General features: G+C 44.0%; 1 protein-coding gene and 1 pseudogene across 1 annotated transcript in view; one reads left to right on the top strand and one right to left on the bottom strand.

Moving 5' to 3' along the window:
- Positions 1–17304, top strand: part of GTF3C2 (general transcription factor IIIC subunit 2) — a 2978836-nt gene that overhangs the window by 166573 nt on the left and 2794959 nt on the right. The gene's annotated exons all lie outside the window — the stretch shown is intronic.
- Positions 13579–14348, bottom strand: LOC122805253 (annotated as a pseudogene).

The following is a 17304-nucleotide window of genomic DNA, read 5'->3' as shown; positions in this document are numbered from 1 at the left end:
ATGTCAGACAAAGTAAATAATTGTTTAACTTGTGGGAAACAAATACCTCATAAGGATTTCCACTCTTACTGCCTTCCTTGCTTAGGCCCAGACCACGACGTATCAGCTTGTTTAGCCTGTGCTTCCTTCAACCGATGGACACTTAGACGTCGGTCGGAGTTTGCAGAAGAGTTTTTTGGCTCCACTTTTGCATGTAAGATCCTGTCGGAGACTCCGACTACACATTTAGCTAAAAAAACGCAAGGAAAAGGACCGACACTCGCGGCCCGCGGTTTCGGCTGAAACCATGGTTAGGCCTACCGCGAGTGTCTCGGTTTCGGCTGAAACCGAGACCTCAGTTCTCCCTTCGGCCGAAAGCATGCCTCCGATAACAGAGGCCACACAGGCCATGGCTGAGTCGGCTACAGAAATTCCTACTGAAGAAGCAAGCACACAAGATTTGTCTGACACTACTCCGTTGGACATCTCTACTCCTACACGTGGGGCAGCTAGACCCCCTGCTTCTATGTCTATCAAGGCCTTTTCCAGGGCTAAAGCAGCCAAACTTTCCAAGGCCTTACCTACAAAAGCTCACAGGCCTACCTCAAGTTCTCAGATTCTCAGCCTTGCTGAGGACCTTATTTCTCTGATCAGGGGATCCCAACCTCACCCAGACAGGGCCTCACAACCCCCTCCTGAAAAGAGGCCTAGGACTGAACCCCCTGACCCTCTCTCCTCTGACCATTCCTCGGATGGTTCAGATTTATCTGACCATCAGGAAGGCCCATACTCACCTTATGAGGATTCTGATGCAGAAGACTCCATTCCTTCCGCCTCTCCTCCAGAAGAATTTTCATTTGGGGAAACCCTACACTCAATGAGGGAACACTTCCAGTGGCAGGGTCAGGATTTTTCTGATTCTAGGAAAAGGCTAAGGACTTTTTTACACTTACTACAGCATAGGCCTTTAGCCATACCACCTGTACTTTCAGTGGTTGATGATGCATACAATGATGCCAGTACTGCCCCTGATTCTCTTCCCCCGGCCCCTGCCAAACCTGACAGATACTACAGGGTCCCGGATTCTCACTTCCACTTGTATAAGGCCCATGCTGCAGACCCAGAAACCATTTCTCAGGGCCCTAAAGGTGTTGCAGCTGCCTCGGCCAAAAACCCACTACCCTCTGAAAGAGAATCTAGAGCATTAGAGATGGGGTAAAAAGGTTTATACATCTGCTACTCTTTCTGCCAGGGCTTTAAACTGTCAATTTCACATGATACAGTACCAGGAATTTTTCTTAGATCAGCTGAATAAAAAGCTGGCCTCTCCTGAACCTTTAGACTGTAAGTCCCTTCAGGATTTGGTACACAACTCTCAGCAGGTCAGTAATCATTTCTTAAAATGTGGCTATGATGCACTTGAGGCTTCATTTAGATCAGCTATGACTGGAGCAGTTATTCGAAGGCATGCCTGGTTAAAAGAACAATCCTTACCAGACCATGTTAAGTCTAAACTCCTAGATGCCCCTATGGAGAAACAAAGTTTATTTGGCTCCCCTGCACAGGAGGTTCTAAAGAAAGTGGAAGAAAAAGCAAAGTCTGTCCAAACAGTCAAGGATTTTTTGTAGGTCCAACCACCGAGGTTTAGCAGAAATTGGCCTTCAAAGAATTGGTCCTTTCCAGACACCTCCAGAGCACAGAGAGGCAGAAATAGACGCCCAAGAGGCAGAAGTCAATCAAGGGGTGCCTACAGGGGTAGTCAGTGGCAACCTGCCAACCAGAGAAGTGCCACCACAGCTGCGACTGCAACCACTTCCACAGGACAGACACAATGACTTGGCTCTGATTCCGCCTACCAGGGAACAACTGGAAGCACCCTTGGGCGGAAAGCTAGCTTTATTTTCAAAAAACTGGCATTGCATTACAGGTGACAAATGGACTTTACAAACAATAGACAAGGGCTACAGGTTTCACTTCCACACTCTACCAAAAAAGAGAGGAATGCCAAACCTTCCACCAAGCCAGAAATCAGAGGCTCTAAAACAAATCATCAGCTTACTAAGGATGAGAGCAATAGAAAAGGTACCATCTATGGAACAAGGCCAAGGATTTTACTCCAGACTATTCCTTGTACCAAGAAAAGAAAATCAATGGAGGCCTATTCTCGACTTGTTCGCACTGAACACATATCTCATTGTTCCAAAATTCAAAATGCTGACCCTACAGCAACTTCTTCCCATGTTGGGCAAGGAGTCTTGGCTGGTGACTCTAGATCTCAAGGAGGCATACCTGCACGTCCCTATACGACCAGATTGCAGAAGACACCTCAGATTTCTTGCAGGATCAGAGCATTATTAATTCTCAGCATTGCCCTTTGGCTTCTCTACTGCGCCCAGAGTATTCACGAAATGCCTGGCATCAGTAATTGCTCATTGCAGACTTCAGGGAATTCAAATCTACCCATACCTGGACGACTGCCTAATACAAGCGGACAACAAGACAAAATTAATAAAGGATTTGGCCAATGTCATACAACTGCTGCAAGCCTTGGGATACACAGTCAACATACAAAAGTCAAGTCTAGTGCCATCCCAAAGGATAACATTTTTGGGCGCAGAACTGGACACAATAACTCAGATGGCTTTTCTCACAGAGGAAAAACAAAAGCAACTACCAGTCTATTTCATGGCATTAACAAGACAAACTCAGCTTACTGCAAGGAAAGTCCTGCAGGCCCTGGGTTACATGGCATCCTGCATAGTCTTGATCCCATATGCCAGGCTGCATATGAGAAAGTTACAGTGGTACCTAAGGAATGTATGGTCTCAACACAAACACAGTCTAGAAGCCTTGATACCAATCATTCCATGTCTGAAAAAAGAATTCCTGTGGTGGGCTCAGGCCTGTCAGATAAACAGAGGATTGCCTTTCCACAAACCACATCCAAGGCAGACCATCACCACGGACGCCTCAGACCTAGGCTGGGGGGCACACATGGAAGACAACTGCATCCAAGGCCTATGGTCCCAAGACCAGTTGAATCTACATATAAATCTAAAGGAGATGCTGGCAGTGAAGCATGCAATCGAGGCATTCAGACCATTCCTCCAGCAAGGACAGCTGCTGATAAGGACGGACAATACCACAGTCATGTGGTACATCAACAAACAGGGAGGCACACATTCATACCCTCTATGCCGGATGGCAATGGACCTGTGGAACTTGGTCCTGAATCTCAACATCCAACTGCAGGCCAGATTTGTACCAGGGAAAGAGAATTCACTAGCAGACAGCTTAAGCAGAACTACCACGGATGCTCACGAATGGATGCTGCATCCAGATATCTTCAAAACCATAACAAAGAAATGGGGAATGCCAGAGATAGACCTGTTCGCCTCCCCACTCAACCACCAACTGAAGAAATTCTGCTCAAGAGTATACCACCCACTTGCCTGGAGGGTGGACTCCCTTTCTTTCAGCTGGAAGGCCCTGACAGTATATGCCTTCCCACCTCTCCTTTTGATGTACAAAGTTCTACTGAAGATCAGAGAGGAACAGCCAAAGGTAATTCTGATAGCTCCAGACTGGCCAAGGCAACACTGGTACCTGCTACTGAGAAGCATGTCTCGGATGCCCTCATGGCCTCTACCTCTATGTCCTTTACTTCTAACACAGAACAACTACAAGACCCTGCATCCAAAATTAAAAACGCTGCAGCTAACTGCTTGGAAAATTGCATAAAACAAAACCAACCTGATTTATCTCAGAGGGTTAAGGACATTATCCTGGAGGCTCGCAGACCCTCCACAAGGAAAACATATTCAGCCAAATGGAAAAGATTCCTCTTTTGGAGTGCAGAAAAGGGAGAAAATGTCACACTGGCAAACCTAGCACACATCCTGGAATACTTAGCAGAACTGTTCCACAATGGCCTGTCCTATTCTTCCATTAAGATTCATGCATCAGCAATTTCAGCAGAGTACAACATGGATCCTCCTGTCTTCTCTCATCCTCTCCTCAGACAATTTTTGAGAGGGATCAAAAATGTAAAGCCTCCAAGGAAACCACCTCTGCCTGCATGGGATCTCAATTTTGTGCTAGAAAAATTAACACTCCCACCTTTTGAACCAGCAGCAACAGCAGACTTACAGTTCTTATCTTGGAAAACTGCCTTCCTGCTAGCAATCACTTCAGCAAGAAGAGTATCTGAGTTACAGGCATTAATGGCAGTGCAGCCATTCCTTACCTTCCACCAGGATAGAGTGTCTCTGAGAACCAATCCTACTTTTATGCCTAAGGTGGTATCCAGTGTATCCTTGAACCAAGCTATTCATTTACCTACTTTCTTCCCCAACCCACAGAACAGGGGAGAAAAACTACTACACACCTTGGATGTACACAGACAACTGCGCTACTATCTGGACAGAACTAAGGCCAGCAGAAAAACTGACCAGCTTTTGGTAGCATATGCAACAGGAGTGCAAGGAAAAGCAATTTCAAAACAGACAATCTCAAAATGGATAGGAAATTGCATTCGATTCTGCTACTCATTTCATGGAAAGACAACTCCTGGAAATATCAGGCTTCACTCCACAAGAGCTACAGCCACCACTACAGCTTTCCTACGAGGAGTGGCTACCAAAGACATTTTAGAAGCTTTCACTTGGAGCTCCGTGCATACATTTGCCGAGCATTATAATCTTCCTTTATACTCCAGATCCCGAGCAGGTTTTGCAACTGCTGTTTTACAAGGGATCTTAACTACACCATCATTATCTTAGTGCCTCCTCCCCCAGTTTGGCTATGGTATTCTACCCATATGTTATGACTGCAGATGCATCCTTGAAGGACATAGTACAGTTTTGTACCTACCATAAATGTAGATGTCCGATAGGTATGCATCTGCAGTCAGGATTACCCACCCTCCTTCCCCTCTGTGGTATTCCTAGGGTACTTACCCCTCTTTTAGCTAGCTGGGGGAATCTATTATGGTGTATTTGTTTGTATGTATGTATATATGTATATATAGTTTGCTTTCTACTGTTTGGAATTTTTTACATTTATCCAAATTTAGCCTTCCTAGAGGGCACCTGGCATCTGGGGCAAGAAACACTGAGGAAAATGGCATCGGCTGATGCCTTTATACCCCAGGAGCTATGACGTCGGGTGAAGTGCGACATCAGCCGAGGCCAGACCCAGACTTTGGAATCCGGCCGACCGAAGGGCTGCCTGAGGCAGGACAACCCATATGTTATGACTGCAGATGCATACCTATCGGACATCTACATTTATGGTAGGTACAAAACTGTACTTTTCCTCTCAAGCTGCTTCGGATACAGCTCCCAAGTCCCAGAAGCAATTACTACGGATGGCTGAGGATTTACTTATAATGATTAGGGGTTCTCAACCTCCTCCTGAAAAAAGGCCTAGACAGGATATACCTTATGATTCCTCTGATCAGGCTTCTGTGTCTTCTGTCTCTTCCTCTGACCAGGATTATTCTTTTCCTCCTTATGAGGATTCAGATGCAGAGGACTCTATTCCCTCTGCTTCTCCCCCTGAAGATTTCTCTTTTGGGGAAACCTTACATGAGATGAGAGAGCATTTTCATTGGAAAGGTCAGGATTATTCTGCCTCCAAGAAGAGACTTAGGGAATTTCTCCTTCTTCCTCAACACAGACCTTTGGCTATTCCTCCTGTACTTGATATTGTGGATGATGCTTTTTCCTGAAGCTAACCTAAATCCTGATTCCTTGCCGCCTGCTCCTTCTAAGCCTGATAGATTTTACAGAGTCCCTTATTCCCATCAATTCTTATTTAAGTACCCTTCTGCAGATCCTGAAACTATTTCTCAGGGTTCTAAGGCTGCTAAGGCCGCTTCATCTAAAAATCCTATTCCCTCTGAAAAGGATTCCCGTGCCTTGGACAGGTGGGGCAAAAAGGTTTATACTTCTGCTACTCTTTCTATTAGAGCTTTAAATTGCCAGTTTCACATGTTCAAGTATCAGCAATTTCTTTTGTCTGTTTTAAAGCAAAGGCTTTCTACCTTTCCTGCATGTGCAGAGGACAAGGAATTACAGGATGTATTGCATGCAACTGAACAAGTTAGCAAACATAGTTTGCATTGTGGTTTTGATGCCTTGGAAGCTTCTTGCAGGGCCACAGCCTCTGGTACTGTTATCAGGAGACATGCTTGGCTTCGTGAGTAGAATTTACCTGAGCAGGTTAAGGCTAAACTGTTAGATGCCCCTGTTCAACATGATGTTTTATTTGGATCCAAGGCTGAGGAGGTTATTAAAAAGATGGAAGAAAAAGCGAAATCTATGCAGACAGTTAAAGATTTCTTACAAGTTCAGCCTTGTAGATTTTCTAGAAATTGGCCCTCCAAAAATTGGTCCTTTCCCGTGTCTGACAGGCCTCAAAGGGGAAGATAGAGACGCTCCAGAGGTCGGGCACAGGCCTCTTATAGGTCCAGACAGTAGACTGCTTCTTCACCTAGAAGGGGAGAAGACAGACCTCAATCACAAAGGAAGCAGACCCAATGACTCTCTCGGTTGGGCTACAGGTCCTCCTTGCCTGGAAGCTCCTCTTGGAGGAAAACTTTCTCTTTTTTTACCAAAATTGGACTCCTATTACCCAGGACAAATGGGTTTTAGACGTGATTTTAAGAGGCTACAAATTCCACTTTCATACTCTGCCAAGGTCTTCCGTTTGGCCAGATCTGCCAAAACATCAATGGTCAGAGGCCTTAAATCAAGTGGACGCTTTATTGGCCATGAGAGCCATAGACCTGTTCCACTCCCAGAGATGGGAAAAGGTTTTTACTCAAGACTATTTCTGGTCCCAAGAAAACAAAACTCATGGAGACCTATTCTGGACCTCTCAGTATTAAATACTTTTCTGGAAATTCTAAAATTCAAGATGCTTACTCTACAACAACTTCTTCCCATGCTCTCCCAGGATGCTTGGATGGTGACATTTGGACTTGAAGGAAGCCTACTTACACATTCCCATCAGACAGGAACGCAGAAAATACCTCAGATTCAAGGCAGGCTTGAGACGCTTTCAATTCTCTGCACTGCCCTTTGGCTTATCTACTGCGCCCAGAGTCTTTACCAAATGCCTGGCTCCAGTAGTAGCTTATTGCAGACAAATTTACCCCTATCTGGACAACTGCCTTATCCAGGCGGACAGCAAGGATCTTTTACTTCAACAGCTGCAGTTTGTTCAGCATCTTCTCCTACTACTGGGATTTTCAGTGAACACAAAAAAGTCACATTTGATCCCCTCTCAACAAATGATCTTTTTGGGAGCTCTTCTAAACACAAGTTTGCAAAAGGCCTTCCTTACTCCAGAAAAGCAAGTACAACTGGCATCAATTTTCAAAACCTTGGCTACTTTAACTCAGCTCACTGCAAGGAAATTCCTACAGGCATTGGGCTACATGGCTTCTTGCATCCTGTTGATCCCAAATGCAAGGCTTCATATGGGAAAACTTCAATGGTATCTAAAGAGTGTATGGTCTCAGCATTACCACAGTCTGGATACAATGATACCTCTGATTCCCTGCCTCCAATAAGAGTTCCTTTGGTGGTCCAGGACTTGTGCTTTAAACAAAGGGAATCCCTGTCATCTGCCTCATCCTTCTCAGATCATAACCACAGACGCTTCGGATTATGCTAGGGGAGCTCATTTTCTAGACTATTGCCAGCAGGGCTCTTGGACAAAGGAGCATCTTCACTGGCACATCAACTTGAAGGAAATGTTGGCAGTCCAAAATGCTCTTCTAGCCTTCCAGAAACTTTTGCAACCAGGACATCTTCTGATTCGTACAGACAATACCACAGTCATGTGGTACATAAACAAGCAGGGGGCTCTCACTCTTACCCCCTTTGCAGACTAGCCATGAGTCTATGGGACACAGCTCTAAATCTGAATCTGCATCTTCAAGCTCAATTCATCCCAGGAAAACAGAATCTCTTAGCAGACAGCCTAAGCAGAAATCTTCTGGATCCCCACGAATGGATGCTGGACCCCAACTTATTCAACAGGATTACAACAGTTTGGGGTTGCCCTCAGATAGATCTGTTTGCATCCCGTCTCAATCATCAGTTGCCTCTCTCTTGCACCAGGTCCTTCCACAAAACAGCATGGAAAGTGGATGCCCTGACTTTCAGCTGGAGGAATCTTTCGGGATATGCCTTCCCTCCTCTTCCTCTTCTGCCTTGGGTGCTACTGAAAATAAAACAGGACAAACCTAAGATTATCATTCTGATAGCTCCAAATTGGCCTCGGCAGTTTTGGTATCCAACTTTGACACCTGTTCTTGGAACCTCCTTAGATTCTGCCTCTGTCTCCTTCCCTTCTGTCCCAGCATCAGGGTCAGATGCTACACTCTCAAATCAAGACTCTTTGCCTGGCAGCTTGGCTCTACAAGGGCCTTTGAATCCTTCTGCTCTTCCCAAACAAGTTTTGGATGTTCTCTTGGAAGCTAGGCGGCCTAGCACTAGAAAATCTTATGCTTCTAAATGGAAAAGATTTTGTGTTTGGATGCGGGATCGAGGTTCTGATCCTCTTTTGCCTGATATTTCCTCCATTTTACTTTACCTCTCGGACTTTTTGCTTAAAGGCCTCTCCTCCTCTTCCAACAAAATCCATGCTTCTGCTATCTCGGCTCATTTCAACACTGATCCCCCCCATCTTTTCTCACCAGCTGGTGAGACAATTCTTGAGAGGGGCTAAGAATTTAAGACCTCCCAGAACTCCTCCTGTTCCTGCTTGGGATCTTAATTATGTTTTGGAGAAGCTTACTTTACCTCCCTTTGAGCCTGCTGCTGCTTCGGATATCAAGTTCTTATCCTGGAAGACAGCTATCTTATTAGCATTGACTTCTGCAAGAAGGGTGTCAGAGTTGCAAGCTCTCATGGCTGTGGAATCATACCTTATTTTCCATCAAGACAGAGTTGCCTTGAGGACCAATCCTACATTTATGCCTAAGGTGATTTCTAAAGTGGCTTTAAATCAGACTATTCACCTTCCTACCTTCTTTCCAAATCCTCAAAACAAAGGGGAAAGGATTTTACATTCATTGGACGTACACAGACAACTACAATTTTACCTGGACAAAACTAAAGACTTCAGAAAATCTGATCAGTTGCTTATCTCTTATGCCTCCAGTTCTCTAGGCAAGGCTATTTCTAAACAAACTATTTCCAAATGGATTGTTCATGGAATAAGGTTTTGTTACTCTGATTTTGGGAAACAGATTCCAGGTACTGTTAGAAGTCATTCTACTAGAGCAGCTGCCACTTCAGCAGCTTTTCTCAGAGGAGTGCCTACCAAGGACATTTTGGAAGCTGCCACTTGGAGTTCAGTGCATACTTTCTCAAAGCACTATAATCTCCCTTTGTATTCTAAGTCTAGGGCAGGTTTTGCCTCTGCTGTCTTGCAGGGTCTTCTGGCTGCCCCTTCTTCTGCATAACCTCCACCCTCCTTCACAGCTTTGGGATTCCACCCTACAGTTATGACTGCAACAGTGAAACACAAAGAACATAGTACAGTTGTGTACACCTACCATAAATGTAGATGTTCGAGTGTCTTCACTGTTGCAGTCGGGGTTTCCCTCCCACCATTCCCCTCTTATTTTTTGTTTGTTCTATCTCCTCTTCCTTTGTGGTGTATTTGTGTTTCTTTTTGGGCACCTTTTGGATATTTTGGGGAGCTTCTGACATCTGGGGCAAGAAAGGCTGGAGAAGATGGCGTCGGCTGTCAGCCTTATACCTCTGCATTCTGACGTCAGGGTACTTGCTGGTACAGCCGACGCCGGACCCAGACTTTGGAATTCTGGCCGACCTCAGGCTGCCTGCCGGTAGGAACACCCTACAGTTATGACTGCAACAGTGAAGACACTCGAACATCTACATTTATGGTAGGTGTACACAACTGTACTTTCTGCAGGGTCTCATAGCTGCTCCTAATGCTGTTTAGCTCCAGCCTCCCAACCATAGCTTTGGGAATCTACCCAAATTTAATGACTGCAACCGTGAAACACGAAGAACATACTACAGTTGTGTACACTTACCGTAGATGTTAGAGTGTATTCACTGTTGCAGTCCAGGTTACCCACCCGCCATCCCCCCCCTTTTTCTTCTGATGGAACCTATCTTTCCTTCTCTGATTTATACAACCTATGTGGTGTATTTGCTGGTGGATGAAGGTAAAGTTTATATTGCTGCATGTTATTTTATATATAGATCTAAATTTTGACTACCCTTTTTGGGGGCACCTGACATCTGGGGCAAGAAAAACTAAAGAAAATGGTGTCAGCTGCTACTTTTATACCCCTGACGACCTGACGTCAGGGAAGGGGCGACGACAGCCGATGCAGGACCCAAGACTTTGGAATTCAGGCTGACTGGCCAGCAGGATTACCCAAATGTAATGACTGCAACAGTGAATACACTCGAACATCTACATTTATGGTAAGTGTACACAACTGTACTTTTCTTTTTCAGCAACTCATCATTCACAAGATTCTGCATCATTCCTCAAAAACTCCCATTCTCAAAAACCTTATTATCCCGTATCAAAATCTTGCTACCTTGCAATCTGCCAACAGACTACTTGTCTCTTCCCTAAAAGCTAACAATACATCTGGTGACTCCCTATTTACTAACTCAATTGGTAAAGCTTGGAATAAACTACCAACTGAACTTACATCCCTGACTTCCACTCCATTTTTCAAACATCAGCATAAAATCTTCCTAAAATCATAATGGCTATGTCCATGTTCAAATCCTGACTGACACTGGTGCCTCTTGGCTTATCTCTCTTAAGTTTATAATTTCTAAATTCCTCCTCCTGTGGTGTTTCTCTCCTCTTACTCTACCAAAAATATTTTTTCTTTAGTATAAGTAATATCTACCTACCCTTGTTTGTCATGGCCTATGACCGTACCTAAGGGGTGGGGGGGGGGGGGACCGCGTAGACACAAGGTTTTAACAATTTTTAATTTGAGTATTACTAGTATGGAATTCTCTTTAATTTGTTTATTTTTATTCAAAATTTTCTGGCATTGTATTTGGAGCTTATTTCTCCGGTCCTCCGTTGAAAATGGACATGTATCCAGTCGGACTTTCCCAGTCAGTACATGTAAAATAAAATAAAAAAATAAATAATGAGAAAAAGGGAAGATAGTTGAACAGGTTAACAGCTTCAAGGATCTGGGAAGGGTGGTTGAGGAGAATGGAAGTCTGAATAAAGAGGTCAAAGCTAGAATTAGAGAAGCTTAAGCTAATTGGCATAGAGTGTCACGTGTAGTGTAAGATAGAAGAATGTCAAAGAAGCTGAAAAGTAAGGTGTACAAAACAGTGATGCGACCAGTACTACTGTATGCTACAGAAACCTGGGTAGTAAAGGCAGAGCAGTTGAAGAAGCTAGAGGTGATGGAAATGAAATGCTTGAAATGGGTGGCAGGATACACACTGTGGGACAGATGAAGAAATATGGACATAAGAGCAGAAACCAAAGTAACTCCGGCTGCAAAAAAGATCAAAGAGAACATATTACTGTGACTCGGGCACATGTTCAGAAAAGTAGAAGACAATGTGGTGAAGAAGATTTGAGACAGACAGGAAGAAGGCAAGAGGAAATGAGGGTGTCCAGCAAAGAGGTGGATGATATGTGACAGAGACATTGAGGAGCTCTCTGATTATGTAGCCCAGGCAGGTATGACACTGACCTTGAGCAGTATCCTACCTTCACCAAGAATGATGCCACAATACAGAGACAAGATGATCAGCTTTAATAATTGGCTTAAACTCTGGTGTCATTCAAAGGGGATCCAATGTCTGTCTGCCTGGGATGACATGCTGGACAAGCCACGCTGCTTCGCAAGGGACGGCTTGCACCTGTCACCCCTGGGCTTCCGGATATTGGCAAAGGCTCTTGCCACCCCCATAGTGCCTTTTTTAGGCAAGGCTCAAATTCTAAACCTACCACCCTAGAACACAAAAAAGGAAAAAAAACTAAGGGTAATGCTGCTCAATGCCAGAAGTTTCAACCTCAAGATGCACGCACTCGAGGCCCTTCTCAGTATGGAGAACATCAATGTCTGTGCTATGATGGAAACCTGGTTCAAGGCTCCTGAGAGCACCCCCAGCACTATCAGGTTTTACCTCATATCATGCGTTCCGGCCCCAAAATCCGGACACCACCAAAAAAGGAGGGGGGTGTCCATATTCATCAAGGACACCCACACCTCAAGGTTGGTGGTAACGCACGATGCATCGGAGACCATCCAGGTGCAATTAACCATAGGCAAGACTGCTCTGCAATTTGTAGCATGTTACAGGCCACCCTCTCAAACTCAGGAACCTCACATAGCTTTCCTGAAAACACTGGAGGGGATAAATGTATCTCCAAACACCATCATATTAGGTGACTTCAACTACCCTAATATAGACTGGGATCACTACTCAAGCTCAAACACTCTAGCCCAAAGGTTCCTAGAGTTCATAAACTCAAATGCCATGGAACAACTAGTCACCATCCCCACAAGAGGTGAAAACATACTTGATCTCATCATCACGAACATGGGGTCACAATGCTCAACACCGGAAGTATACCCCTCACTGGTGAGATCAGATCATAAACTAATCTCACTGGAGGTCCTCATCCCGCCCCCACCTGAGATAAAAAAGACCACAGTAAAGAACTTCTCAAAAGCTGACTTCACACTTCTAAAGACTAGTGTGGTCTCTTTTAAGGCCCCCGAGCCGGCGGAAAACATTACTCAAACCGCTGAATCACTTACAAATGCCTTCTACCAGCACCTACAGGACTGCATGGATCAGGCAATCCCAAACAAAACAAAGACTCTTTGTACATAAGAAATTGGGACTGTTTTGGAGGGCCGGGCCAATAGGCTGAACTCAATTCTGCTCCACATTAATTTTATCTCTTTATAAAAGGGAATAAATTGTATGGTTTAGATTAGCTTTTACTGGTAGATGTTACAATTAGGCTATGAAAATGTGAAACAGGCATAGTAGAAACACCAACAGTACGTCACTGTTTAATCGAGATTTAATCAACAGTCACAGAAACAATTTTGAAAAGTGCATGTTTTTGTACTATTTCAAAGAGCAGCATTAAATTAACTTTATACAAAAAAAGTAATAGGACTGCAATTGCAATTTTTTTGTAGCCTAATTCCTTTGATTTTTTTTTCAGTTTTTTTAGTCAGTGAGAGAAATAGTCTGTCTTGGGCTTGAGTGAGTTCACTGAAGTCAGGTTGAATGTCTGATGTGGATATGTGAATGACAGCTGACAGGTGATCGTCAGTGAGCAGGGATCTGTATCAGGATTTGTTGAAGTTCGTCACTGAGAATGTTTGTTCACATATGTATGTAGATCCACAGAGAACCAACGTCTTCTGAGCATGCCTCCTCAGGTTTGGAAAGTTTTCCTGTTTGAGAGAAGGATAAAATTCCAGCAGGGATACTGACTTAGTTGTCTGCCAATCAGACTGCAGGTCAATGAGTTTGAGCTGAACATCACTGGATGCATTATCCACAGTGCAAGTGAAAGGAGAAGCAGTCATGTGCATTTCACTCCGAACTGTTTTGAAGTCTGTTTTGTAAACTCACCATGCAGTGCTCCTAACATGGATAAGTAAATGCGGAGGTGATCACCTGATGGTGTGGCTTCTTTCAATGTTGGTATGTTGGTGAGAATGTTGCTGTCCAAATGGCTTGAAAGAAACTGCAATTTTCTCCTGAAAGCTTTCACCAGGCTGTACATTTCACTTGGAAAGAGGCCCTTGCCTTGCAGTTTGGTATTTAGTTCATTCATTAGTGCAGTCACATCAACAGCAAATGCAAGATCTGCCAACCAGTCAGTATCTGGAAATTGTGAGGTGTCCTTGCCTTTCTTCTCACAAAACTCTCGAATCTCTGCTCTCAGGTCCCATACTGTTGTAAGCAATTTGCCTAGGCTGAGCCATCTGACAGCTGTGTGGTAACCTATGTCATCACATTCAGTTTCATGCTCCTCCAAAAGTGCAACAAACTGTCTGTGATGCAATGCTTTTGCCATGATGAAGTTAACTATTTTAGTTATCAGTTACTAACATGGTTCATTTTTAGCACAGACTTGCACAACACCTCCTGATGTATAATACAATGCAAAAATACCAATTTCTGTTCTGGGGTCATTTCATTCACTTTATCTTGCATCCGCTTCAAAAATCAGACATTTTTTCCTGTCAAATTTGGACAACCATCTGTTGTAACACCTGTCAGTTTGTCCCATTTCAGTCCCAGCTTGTTCATGTATGCATTTACCTCTATGAACAAATTGCTCCGCATCGTCATCCCCTTCATTCACCGCATTGCTGCCAGCTCCTCCATAGTCTTAAAGTCTTTTGTTATCCCATGTACAAAGATGAGTAATTGGGATGTGTTGAGGATATCACAGCTCTCATCCAGAGCCAAGGAGAAAAAGTCAAAATTGTCTGCTTTTTTTTTGCAGCTGAAGGTCCAGATTTCCTGCAATGCCCTCGATTCTTCTCGTTATGGTTTTCCTGGAGAGGGGCACATTCTCAAATGCTTCTTTTTTTCTGATGGCATATTAGTGCTGCAGTATCCACCAAACACTCTTTGATGAACTCCCAATCACAGAATGGTGCAATTTTATGGGATATCACAGAGCTGGTCTTGACTGCTCCTTCCCTGGATGTGTAGGGCTTGGTAAAAAGTCCTTGTTGCTTTTCCAGCTTAGCTAGCAAAATTTCAGATGTCCGTACCCACGATGCATCAGTCAAGTTGTTATATTTCTCTTCATGTTTAGTCTCGTAATGGAGATTCAAATTGTAATCCTTAAACACAGCAATCTGTTGTCCACAAACTAAGGACATGACTCTACCTTTGACTTCAGTAAATAAATGTCCATGTCTTGTTAAAAACTCTATATTCTTTATCAGGCTTTCTTTTTTCGTGTGGGCTGACATTTTCTGAGGGCTAAGAGCTGCTAAAATATTCCACAATTACTTAATCCACTCTTGTCCAAGCAAAGTGTGCAGCCCTGTAAGTAATTATTATAATTATAATTATAATGTAGAATATAATATATATATATATATATATATATATATATATATATAATATATTATTATTATATTATAATTATTATATTATTATGTCACCCGACATCTGCAGCAATTGGAGAGACCCCAAAAGTTCCTCACCAAGAGGATAAAGGGACTCCAAAATCTGTCATATGCTGCCAGATTGAAGAAACTCCAGCTCTATTCAGTCGCATACCGTCTGCTCAGAGGTGACATGTGCCTGACATACAAGGCCATGTCCAACCCGGAATTAATGGACATGCTCCACCTCAAAAAATCCAAATCCACCAAAACCACTAGAGCAAGCGACTTAAACCTTAGCATGGATATAAATGGGACGTGCTGGAGGGATAGATTTATCACTCAGAGACTCCCTATGCTGTGGAAGAAAATCCCGGTCCATGTGAGGCAGAGCACCTCGCTGGCTCTGTTCAAGAGAAATCTTGACCTGTGGATGGGAGATCGTAGGTTTACCCCGGGAATCATCTCTGTGTCACTGCTGGACAGAGGCACAACAAACTAATGGGCACAGTATTTTTTCATATAAGGGGTGGCGTAAGCCACAAAAATTTGGGCTAGGCTTATAAATGCCTTAGGGCAGATAGCCTAGTATAAACCTATGAACCTATGAACCAAAGGCAAGCGTCCAGTCTGGTGGATCCCAGCCATAAACAAGCTCTACAACAAAAGGAGGAAGCTACTACAAGATAGAGCAAAATCCTTAAAAGGTAAGACACCTTTGATCATTATAAGTAAAAAACTAAGAGCTCTCATAAAATCATCCAAGGCAAATTTTGAGAGAAAAATCGCTAAGGACTCAAAAGACAATCATAAGGCCTTCTTTAGCTATGTTAGAAACCTGGGAGGAAACTCCCAGATATGCTCAGAATTAGTTCAAAATGATGTAAAAATCACTGAACCTACAGACATTGCCAACATACTGGCTGACAGGTTCAGTGCAAACTCCAAAGGGAGAGATATCTATACCAGAGGATAGTAGCCCCCCAAACATCTCTAACGCTCAGGTGAGAACTGCTCTCTCCAAGGCGAAAAACACAGCATCCATGGGACCAGATGGTGTCCCAGGCTGTGTGCTCCATGAACTCAATGAGGAATTAAACCCGCAGTTAGGACAGCTGTTTAATCTTAGCCTCACCTCAGGATACGTACCCAAGGAGTGGCGCACGGCAACTGTGGTCCCACTTCACAAAGGCGGTGCCTCCACCGACCCTGGAAATTACCGTCCCATCAGCTTGACAAGCCTGATCTGCAAAGCTATGGAGAGGATCATAATGGAACTCATAAATAAAGATATAGGGGACTTGCAGACTTTGGATCCAACCCAGTTTGGCTTTGTCAAAGGCAGATCATGCCTTTTAAACTTGGTTGACTTCTTCGAAACAGTCACCAAGGCCATTGATGAGGGAAAGGCAGTCCACACAGCCTACCTCGACCTGGCAAAGGCCTTCGACACAATACCCCACTCAGGTATCATTAAAAAACTCATCAGCTTAAATGTAAACCCATACGTCACAAGATGGGTTGCAAACTGGCTAAGTGACAGAACCCACAGGGTCAGAGTTGCTAGCGCCATGTCAGACTCAAAGCCTGTCACAAGTGGTGTCCCACAGGGCTCAGTCCTGGGCCCACTCTTGTTCGGCATCTACTTTTCAGAAGTACAAGCAAACACAGTAGGGTTATGGCTGACAAAATTTGCAGATGACTGCAAACTGGGCGCCATAGTCGAGAATACATCTGACACTGATATCCTTCAGAAGGGTCTCATAGAAACGGATAACTGGTGCCAGAACCATGGCCTAAAGTTAAACGCCAAGAAATGCATAGTCATACCCCTCGGGGAAAAACAAGGTTACCCCAAGCTACCATATAGGTGGCAATCCACTGAGCACAGAAGAGGTTATCAGGGATCTGGGGACCCAGGTTGACAGTAACCTTTCGTTTGACACTCACGTTGCCAAAGTAGTTAGGAAGACCTTCTACATTGCCCACCTGATCATGAAGGGATTCACATCTAGATCAAGGGAGGTCATCGTCCCCTTGTACTCATCACTCATCAGACCAATGATTGAGTACAATGCCCCATTCGGAATGTATCTGACCTGACACCTGCAGCAGCTGGAAAGGCCCCAAAAGTTCCTCACCAAAAGGATAAAGGGCCTCAAAAATATGTCTATCTG

Source organism: Protopterus annectens, chromosome 6.part1, assembly GCF_019279795.1.
Source record: "Protopterus annectens isolate FY-2018-M chromosome 6.part1, PAN1.0, whole genome shotgun sequence".
NCBI lineage: Eukaryota > Metazoa > Chordata > Ceratodontiformes > Protopteridae > Protopterus > Protopterus annectens.
The sequence above is the reverse complement of the archived record's forward strand: the minus strand, read 5'-3'. Positions and strand labels throughout refer to the sequence as shown.